Consider the following 8989-nt stretch of genomic DNA (forward strand, 5'->3'; position numbering starts at 1 on the left):
TTCTATTCTGCACCTGTTTTCTTTTACTTGCTCAAAAGCAATTGGCTTTACAACCACATAACCTCATTTTTGGAACAGTCTTGATGGCAGAAGGGAAGGATGGAAGGGTGGGTGGAAGAATGAATGGATAGTTCATTCCCTGCCTCCTTGGTTGTTTTGGCGCGTTGCTTTTGCAGGTCAACAAGTCAGTCAGTTTATCCCATCTCTGCTCCATTTTCTGCTGCTCCTGCTGATTTCATAATTATTACATAATTCCACAGTATGTGGCTAATCACCTTTGTTTACCATTTCTGGATTTTGCCAGGCCATACATTATTGTAAAGGGCACACCTCTCCACAGAGACTTATGTAATTTCAGAATGCAATGTACATTTCAGGAGAAGCCAGTTTCTGTTAGGTTCTTCTTCTGGCGGCCACTAGTTATATGGAACAAGCAATACCTTGCAGGCACCAGGAAATGGCCGTGTGAATAAACTAGCAAGCATATCCGATTTCTGTCTCAGTAGAACACACCGAGACAACAGAGAACAAAGGCTGGATATACATTGCCCTATATCCCAGGATCTGATTCCAGATTATCTGATTTGAACTGGATTATATAAATCTACACTACCAGATAATCTGGGATAAGACGATAATCCAGGATCAGATCCTGGGATATAGGGCAGTGTAGATTCAGCCATAGAAAGCAGGTAGTTACAAATCTTTTGCCACCAGAGAAAGAATGATAGAGACTCTACAGCAGGGCTCCTCAAACTTTTTAAGCAGAGGGCCAGGTCACAGTCCCTCAAACTCTTGGAGGGCCGGATTATAATTTGAAAAAAAAAAACATGAATGAATTCCTATGCACACTGCACATATCTTATTTGTAGTGCAAAAAACCCACTTTAAAACAAAACAATTAATATGAAGAACAATTTTAACAGATATAAACTTACTAGTATTTCAATGGGAAGTGTGGACCTGCTTTTGAGATAGGATTGTTGTTGTTGTTGGGTGCTTTCAAGTCGTTACAGACTTAGGCTGACCGTGAGCGAGGGCCGGGTAAATGACCTTGGAGGGCCATATCCGGCTCCCGGGCCTTAGTTTGAGGACCCCTGCTCTACACCATGCAATACTATTATTTACTGTACAATAACCGACATCTTAGAGAAAACAGTGTATGCTTATGGGCAAGAAGCCCTGAAGCCTGGATTGTGTTGGCTAACCCTTTTTTGTGTTCTACCAATTAATGCTGCAAAAGTTAGAGTTGGGGATGGATTTGTTTGCTTTGTTAATATGGCAAGATGTAACTGTACAGCAGGGAATCCAAGAAACTCGCCATGTGCTTCCAAAATAATACCAATAAAACTGCTTTCCAAGAATAAGACAAGACAAAATCAGCCATGTAGATCTTTTCAGTAGATTAAAAATGGGATGTAGTTTAATGGTCCTGACAGCCTTTGTCCTTGTAAAAACTAAATTTGAAGAAAGACAATTGCCTTAGCCACGGATTCAATATCCATGATTTTACTTACCTAGGCTCTTAAAATCTTTCCCATAAGAAGTGTTCATAGACTGCTCTAGGTCCTCCAATGTGATTGCATTTTATAATTCCACCCAAGTGTAGCTGAAATACAGGTTTCAGGTATCCATGTGGAAGCTTGGAACAAATCCCCACAGATATGAGTGTTGAATTGTATATTGAATGGATACCAGGATTCTGTGACAGCGCTTCTTTGAGTTTTCTTTTTCAAACTCATGTCCAACTGTACCAGACATTTGAACTGGGAATTAATATAATCAGAAGGCTCCATTATGTCCTCCTTCCTCTCCCCCCCCCCGCCCGCCCATCCCATTCGATACACGCACACAGAGGGAAAAAACACCTGCATCCCTGCCCGAGCCACTTGCCTTTCCTTCAGGCTTTTTATGAAATGCTTTTTTAGGGAAAGGGGAGAATGGGAGGTAGAGCAGAATAGGGAGAGCAGCAGCAGTGAAGAGGAAGTCAATGATCAAACAAGGGAAAAAACCATCATGCCGCAGATTGCCTGCTTTGTCTTGCTATAATTTCTCCTTACTCCACCTTTCTCTTTCTGTTTTGGGGAGACAGTCCACAAATAAAGGGGGAATTGTGTCAGTAATTTCAAATAAAGGGGGAATTCTGAGAAGAGGAGGACTAGTGGTGATGATGTTAGCCAGCCTTATGCAACAGCAGACACCAGCAACTTCAGTCCATCCTTTTAATACAAACATGTCTCCACTCTCTGGCTCTACAGGTAAACTATAGGAAGCTTAATGGTGACTTTCCCCTACTTATAATGTGTCTAAGGACCCATCCAGACAGGCCTTAAAAGTGAGACCTGTCTCAGTCTTACCAGAGGTGTCCAAATGACGTCTCTGGTAAAACCAAATTAATTAGATACCCCATTAAATCCAGGCCTTCCTGAAAGGCCTAGGTCTAATGGGTTGTTGGGCCTGTGGGGATTTATCCCCGGGTAGTCCTGGGATTTCCTGGAGGTTAGTCCCCATTGCCATATCACACTTTTTGGGCTCCTGGATCCCAAAGGTGCAGGATGGCACCCGCACTTTCCCCAAGCCCCCAAATAATCCCTAGAAATGAAATAATACCTACTGGGCTGCTATTACACCTCTCCTTGTGCTCTCCTGGCATGAGGAAATGACGCAGCAGGAGATGTGGGAGAGGGGCGAGGAGGGATTTTCTTCATGCCAGGAGATCACAAGGAAGGATGTAATGATGCCCCAGTAAGTTTTATTCTATTTATAAGGGTTATTTTGGGAGGCTCAAGATGGCTGCATTCCATGCCGATAGTTATCAGGGCAGTATGTAGACACCCCATTGGGGCAAGACCAGGTTTTGTGGGGTGGAATGGGGACTTAAACCGATGCCAAAGTGGGTTTCTTAAACCCGCTTCAGCATGGGTTTAAGCCCTGTCTGAAAGCACCCTAACTCTCATTTCCAATATTACTTTGGCTGTGTCATGTACATGAAGATAATGTTCTATGATATACTGAAGAAGTTATGTGTAAGGAATTGGAAGACAAATGACCCAATCCAACATGGAAAACTTAAGGAGGCAGCTTTCTACACCATGGAAGCAGGTATGGGTGCAAACCTGCTTCCTTGATTCGGAGGCAGGTGTGCATCCAAGTGGGCATCCACTTTAATAATGTTCATCTGGGCTTGGCTGAAGGAAATGGTTCTGCCTTGTGATGGCTGAAAGAATGGGCACCTCTACAGTGGGTCATCAGGGTACAATTACTGCCTCCCATAAGAAGTACTGTGAAATGATTTGTACATTATAGGAAAGTGGGTTGGTGCTAGTCGTAATGTGTGAGGTGACAGAATGTGTGGTGTGTGAACAAGTTTCCAGGTTCAGCCAAAGGCATCTTCAGATAAAAGTAGCTCACAGAGAATACTCTTTTGCTAGAGCCCATAGAGAGTTGCCAGGAGGTGGAATGGGCTATATAGGGATAACATAACTCTGTTTTCTATTCTCATCTGTGGATATCAAGGGCCTATTGTTATGAGTTAAAACAAATGCAACTATCAAGCTGTACTGTCTAAAGAATTATCGCTTTGGTATAAGTGGGTACGATATATACACAGTGCAGGGCCACAGGGAGAGAGGATATTGGGCAATTCACACAGATAAGAGAAGGGAAGTACAGTAATTTAATGGGTAATGGAGGAGGAGACCTTGACATTCCTGCTATGCTCTATCACCATCAAAGCACAGCATTGTCATGTCCTGTATGTATACAGCTAGACTTTGGTGGCTGGAAGCAAGGAGTAAACAAGAAGACCTACATAATTATAATTGCTCGGTAATTTTGTGCACTTTTTCCTGCCACATTCAGCACTGTCTAACACTGATGACAGGATACTGAGCTAGACTGACTACTGCCTTGACCCAGTTTGCTAAATCTTATGTCATCCTAATCCTACATATTGGTAGACAACATTCCTACATTTCCTCATTCAGTTGCCATTATCCCTAAGGAAGATCTTCATTGCATCATCTTATTTATTTTTAATTGCTACAGATGTTTTGATTCTGCCTTCTAGGTAACACCAAAAATGTCACTCACCTAGTAAGCTCCTTTTTTTGCTCTGATTATGCTACAGCACGTTATTTTAAAAACCATTTTGTAGCATTATGACACAGTAATCCTATACATATCTCCTCAAAGAGAGCTAGTGAGGATAGGATTGTAATCTTCAAGACAATTATTATAAACCCGGGGAGATAAATACACCTGACTTTGAGAATGAAGAACTGAGGCTCCAGAGAATCAGCGAGTACAGAAAATCAGAATCAAATCCAAATTCATTATTCTGCCTGCTAAACAGGCTGAGTAATGGACTCCATAACCTTACATACCTGTTTCTTGTGTTATGTTCCCACAGCCTTTCCCTGCACTATTACCACTCCCTCCACCTTCTTATAGAAAGGCTGAGACAATGAACTTACATGTGCTTGTCAATGTATTGTCTGTGCTAACCTGTGCACAGACCAGAATTTAACACTAATTTTCTGATAATCTGCCTCAGCATTAAAATATCCCACTATTCAGTAAGAGAAAAATTAAAATATATAGCAGAGTGTAGCATGACTGCATTTGAGAGAGAAATTTTACCTTTTTCTTGCTTGGAAAAAAAATGATTTTGTTCCCATTTTTTTCACAGATTCCTCTTCCTCCTCCTCCTCCTCCCCCAGTTTTTTTTTGGGGGGGGGGTTCTGGGGGAAAATAAAAAGGGAGTGCATGATGGCATGCATAAAGCAAGGCACATTTGGAACTGTTAGTGAGGAAAGAGGGAAACACCCCAACCCCTTCAGTGGAGGAGGGGAGTCAATGGGGGGGGGGGGCTCCCCTCCTCTTCCTCCTACCTCCTTTTTATTCCTCTGCATGGTTGTGTAGGTAGGCCCCATTGCACAGCTTTGGAGAATGAAGGGGAAGGTCCCCTTGACTTCATGCATAATGGGTGGGCTTCCCACCCATTATGAGAATGGGTTGGCTATTGTGAAAGTAAAAAATACTAGCAAGACAGGTCATCAGTCTGGTCAGGCAGATAGACTTTTATAGCCTTATGATTCCCTGTCTTATCATACCGTTTGCTAGTTTTGTCTTCTAGCAGAAGTGTGCGAATAATTTGAACCCTATTAAAAAAATCTTTAAAAACCAAACCTGAAAAGTCATAACACCAGCTAGGAATTATGCACCTTTGGTGTTTGTATTTGGCCACCTGGCCTACTGCTGGATGAGACTTTGTCAGTGAAGGTAGACAAGACATGCTTGAATTTATACTAATGATAATTTTAATAAATTTGCTTAGTTCTTAATAGACAATGTATTAAATAACCTACTTTTTAAAGCATATTTAAATAATTGCTCCTGTTCTAAATTCCTAAATTTGGCATCTGTGCACTTGCCCTATGTTGAATCACTATGTGTTATTATGAATTATATGTGCAGGTTGATGTTCAGACTTACTTCTGAATTGACTTATATTAAAATCCAGCATCAAAGGAAGTGCAATACTGGAGAAAGTAGTATGGAAGGTTTTCAAATATGTTTTTACTGTTTTGGTTTTATTGTTTTAATTATATTTTACTGTTATATGTTATATGTTTTAAGTATGTTACTTTGTAATTCTTGTTTATGCTGGGCTTGGTTCCCATGTAAGCCGCCCCAAGTCCCTTTGGAGAGATGGTGGCAGGATATAAGAAAAGTTATTGTTATTATTGTTATTGTTATTATTGTTATTATTATTATTATTATTATTATTATTATTAAAGCAGTTCCTCTAACCCATACTCTGTTATTCCTATTATATTTATGTCATCTCTTTTCTTCAATAAAGCTTTCACCTCTCCCTGGGTGGCTAGAGTGGTTACACAAACTTGACTTATCAACAATCTACATATTTATATTGCTTACATAGAGCTGGATGCATATTTACTCCAATTCAAGTCCCAACTGAAAAATGACTTGTCCCCTAATTAGCAAGCAAGTTACTGTAGCCTTTATGTGTGTGTTTCCTTGTAAAGTCAAAGGCCTTTCTGTTTACAATGTAGACTCTTTCCAGAATGAGTACAAGAGCTCAGTTTTTCTATTCCAGACAATCTTGTTTGTACTTAAAGATTTCCCATAAGCATATAATCTCTGTACATATCAAAATGCAGATATATAGGCACTATCATGTTTGATGACTGCCCATTGTCTTTTGTGACACAGGCTAAGACTCCCCACTGGACACACAGAAAACTGGGTGACTTGGAAGGTGCTGAACAGACTGTGCTCTGACACCACGAGGTGCAGAACTAACCTTAAGAAATGGGGCTACAAAGTGGAGTCCACGACATACAAGTGTGGAGAAGAGCAAACTACAGACCATCTACTACAATGCAGCCTGAGCCCTGCCACATGCTCAGTGAAGGACCTTCTTACAGCGACACCAGAGGCACTCCAATTCTCCAGTTTCTGGTCAAAGGACATTTAATATAATGCCAAGTTTTTAACTTTGTTTGTATTTTTAAACACATTACAACTGTACCCCAAATTTGTTTCTGACACTATAAACAAAAACTTGGGAAGCTGTGATTGGTGTCTGCTTCCTACTGGTTTTTCTTTTAATTGATTTCTATTCCTGCCTATATCGGAGGATATTTGGATGGCTTACATTAAAATCATTTGGACAGTTTAAAATGTAGGATATAAATTTAACATATTTTGAGCAATCTAAAACACAGTAAATAATTGTATAGTTTAAAAAGTTGAAATTCAACAATATACATTCATAAGTATGTACAGTATGTATTGGGTGAAGTCAAAGGAGAATATGTTCTGCAACTGTACTCCCTTAGCCAAAAAGGCCCTACAATGTGTTGTTCTTACTTCTAGGAAACATAAAGTAATCACAGCAAATCTCAGTCCATGGACAGGCATAGAGAGGGAGGGAGGTACTTTTTCAGTACATGAAAGTTGTAAGAACGCATGCAAGAAAATCCATACACCCCTTCCACGATGGTGCGCTGAGGCTCTGCACCTGGATTCTCTTTACAAAAGTCAACCTTATTCAAGATACAAGGATTTGCATGGTCCTCTAAAGGCATCATAGGACAAGCTGTCCAATAGGAAAACTGGGAATAAAAGTTCCAAGCACTACTACGTATAAGTTAGATGTAGTGTGTCTCATCCTGCCATCTTTTGGATAAATGGGGAAATTGCAGGCTATCTCATTTTAATTTTGTCTCTTTCTGACCTTAAAATATTTTGCATAATCCGTAGTCTTTTGGTTAGCAGCAGGATCCATACAAAAATCACAGATACAGACTTGGGCTGACCTCTAGGGGCTTGCATTTAACACATAGAGGTAATGTGGTATGGTGGCCTTGAAGACTCAGATTCCAATCTACATGGAGTCACTGCCTTTCTCAGCCTTAACAACCACATAGGCTTCTTGTAATGATAAACTGGCAGATGAAAGGAAAAACCTATAAGCTCCAATAAGTTCCTTGGTGGAACAGAAGGTGTCATAGACAAATTTATACTCCAGTATTGCAGTCTGAGGACAAGAGAGGTACTTCTCCTAGAGCACAAAGTGTGTAATATGTAAAATCTGGCATATGTCCTTTCAGAATACTTGGAAACAAAGATATAATATTTTCCACTCCTGCGTTATTTTAAGGTCTTACATTGACCTTTACAAAGTACACTTTTCAGACTGGATAAAAGACATGCGTAATTCCTGAGAAGAAAATATAATATACATTTACACCCTTAGCCTTAGGAGGAACATTTTTTTTACACAAGTTGAAGTCATAATATATCTCTGGCCATTAACAGATTCTTCTCTGGTGAACTCGATTTGGACTAACATTGCACCATTTGGGACAGAGCTCAGAATTTTCTGTACCATCCAGCAGAAGTCATCTCAGTGACAGACATGAGGAATCAGACAACAAAGTTCAGGGATATGGAACTGTATGCCATTGTGCTTGCCTAAGATAGCTTGTTTCCTCCAAGGGCCATTTCACACAACACAATTATAGTATTACAACTGCATCTTAATTTTTTTTTCATGTCAGGAGTGACTTGAGAAACATTTTACCTTCCATGGCAACACTAAATTGAATCCTGAGATTTGCAATTTGATCAGTGGCACTAGAACTCTGGCACTGAAAAATACTTTTTTCTTAAACTGCAAGCCCCGGATTGTTGCCCTGAAGAATAAAATGGAATCATAATGCTGTAATTATTGTGTGAAAGGGTGTCAAATAAGTTGGAGGATGTTCTTCTATCACCTTGAAGAAAAAGCTCACTTGAAACACATGTGGTATGTTGGGTAAAGCTGCCTGTTCTAACCTGGTGCTAAGCATATTGGGCCACAGTTGCTATCAACCCCAGCTAAACATATCTGGATGGCACACAGGGGTGGCTCAACCCATTACGCAAAGTATAGTTGATTTTGCCCAGGGCGCTCTTGAGGTGCTCTTGGGGGAAAATAGACCTTGACATATGCGAGTTGTAGTTACTGGGATGTATAATTCACCTATAATCAAAGAGCATTCTGAACTCCACCAATGATGGAATTGAACCAAATATGGCACACAGAACTCCCACAACGAACAGAAAATATATATCAATGATTGGTGGGGGGGGGGGGGGGCACCAAAATACTGTTTGCTTACCGTTGAAAATTACCTAGGGCTGCCTCTGATGGCACTGCCATGGGAACTGCCTGTATAATGCTTTCACACCATCATTTCCTATGTCAGTACCCTTTAGAAAAAGAAACACGATCTCCAGGTGGGTGTCACACATATTATGAGAAGTGGACCTAAAGGCATTCTTTTGGAGCAACGTTTGCAATAGGCTTCTAAAAAAGAAGAATTTGGAAATAAATATACAACTCCCGGGATTCCAGGGCTGTTTTGCCCAGGAAATTGCAGGGGTTATTAATCCAAAAGTAAATTTCTAATGA

General features: G+C 40.4%; 1 long non-coding RNA gene across 1 annotated transcript in view; it reads left to right on the top strand.

The window, feature by feature from the left end:
* LOC137096398 (uncharacterized) overlaps positions 1–6571 on the top strand; it is a 38187-nt gene extending 31616 nt beyond the window's left edge. The window contains exon 3 of the long non-coding RNA XR_010909438.1: positions 6241–6571. This is a non-coding gene — a long non-coding RNA (uncharacterized lncRNA). The remainder of the gene's footprint in view (positions 1–6240) is intronic.
* Positions 6572–8989: the final 2418 nt, after the last annotated feature.

Source organism: Anolis sagrei, chromosome 2 (assembly GCF_037176765.1).
Source record: "Anolis sagrei isolate rAnoSag1 chromosome 2, rAnoSag1.mat, whole genome shotgun sequence".
NCBI lineage: Eukaryota > Metazoa > Chordata > Lepidosauria > Squamata > Dactyloidae > Anolis > Anolis sagrei.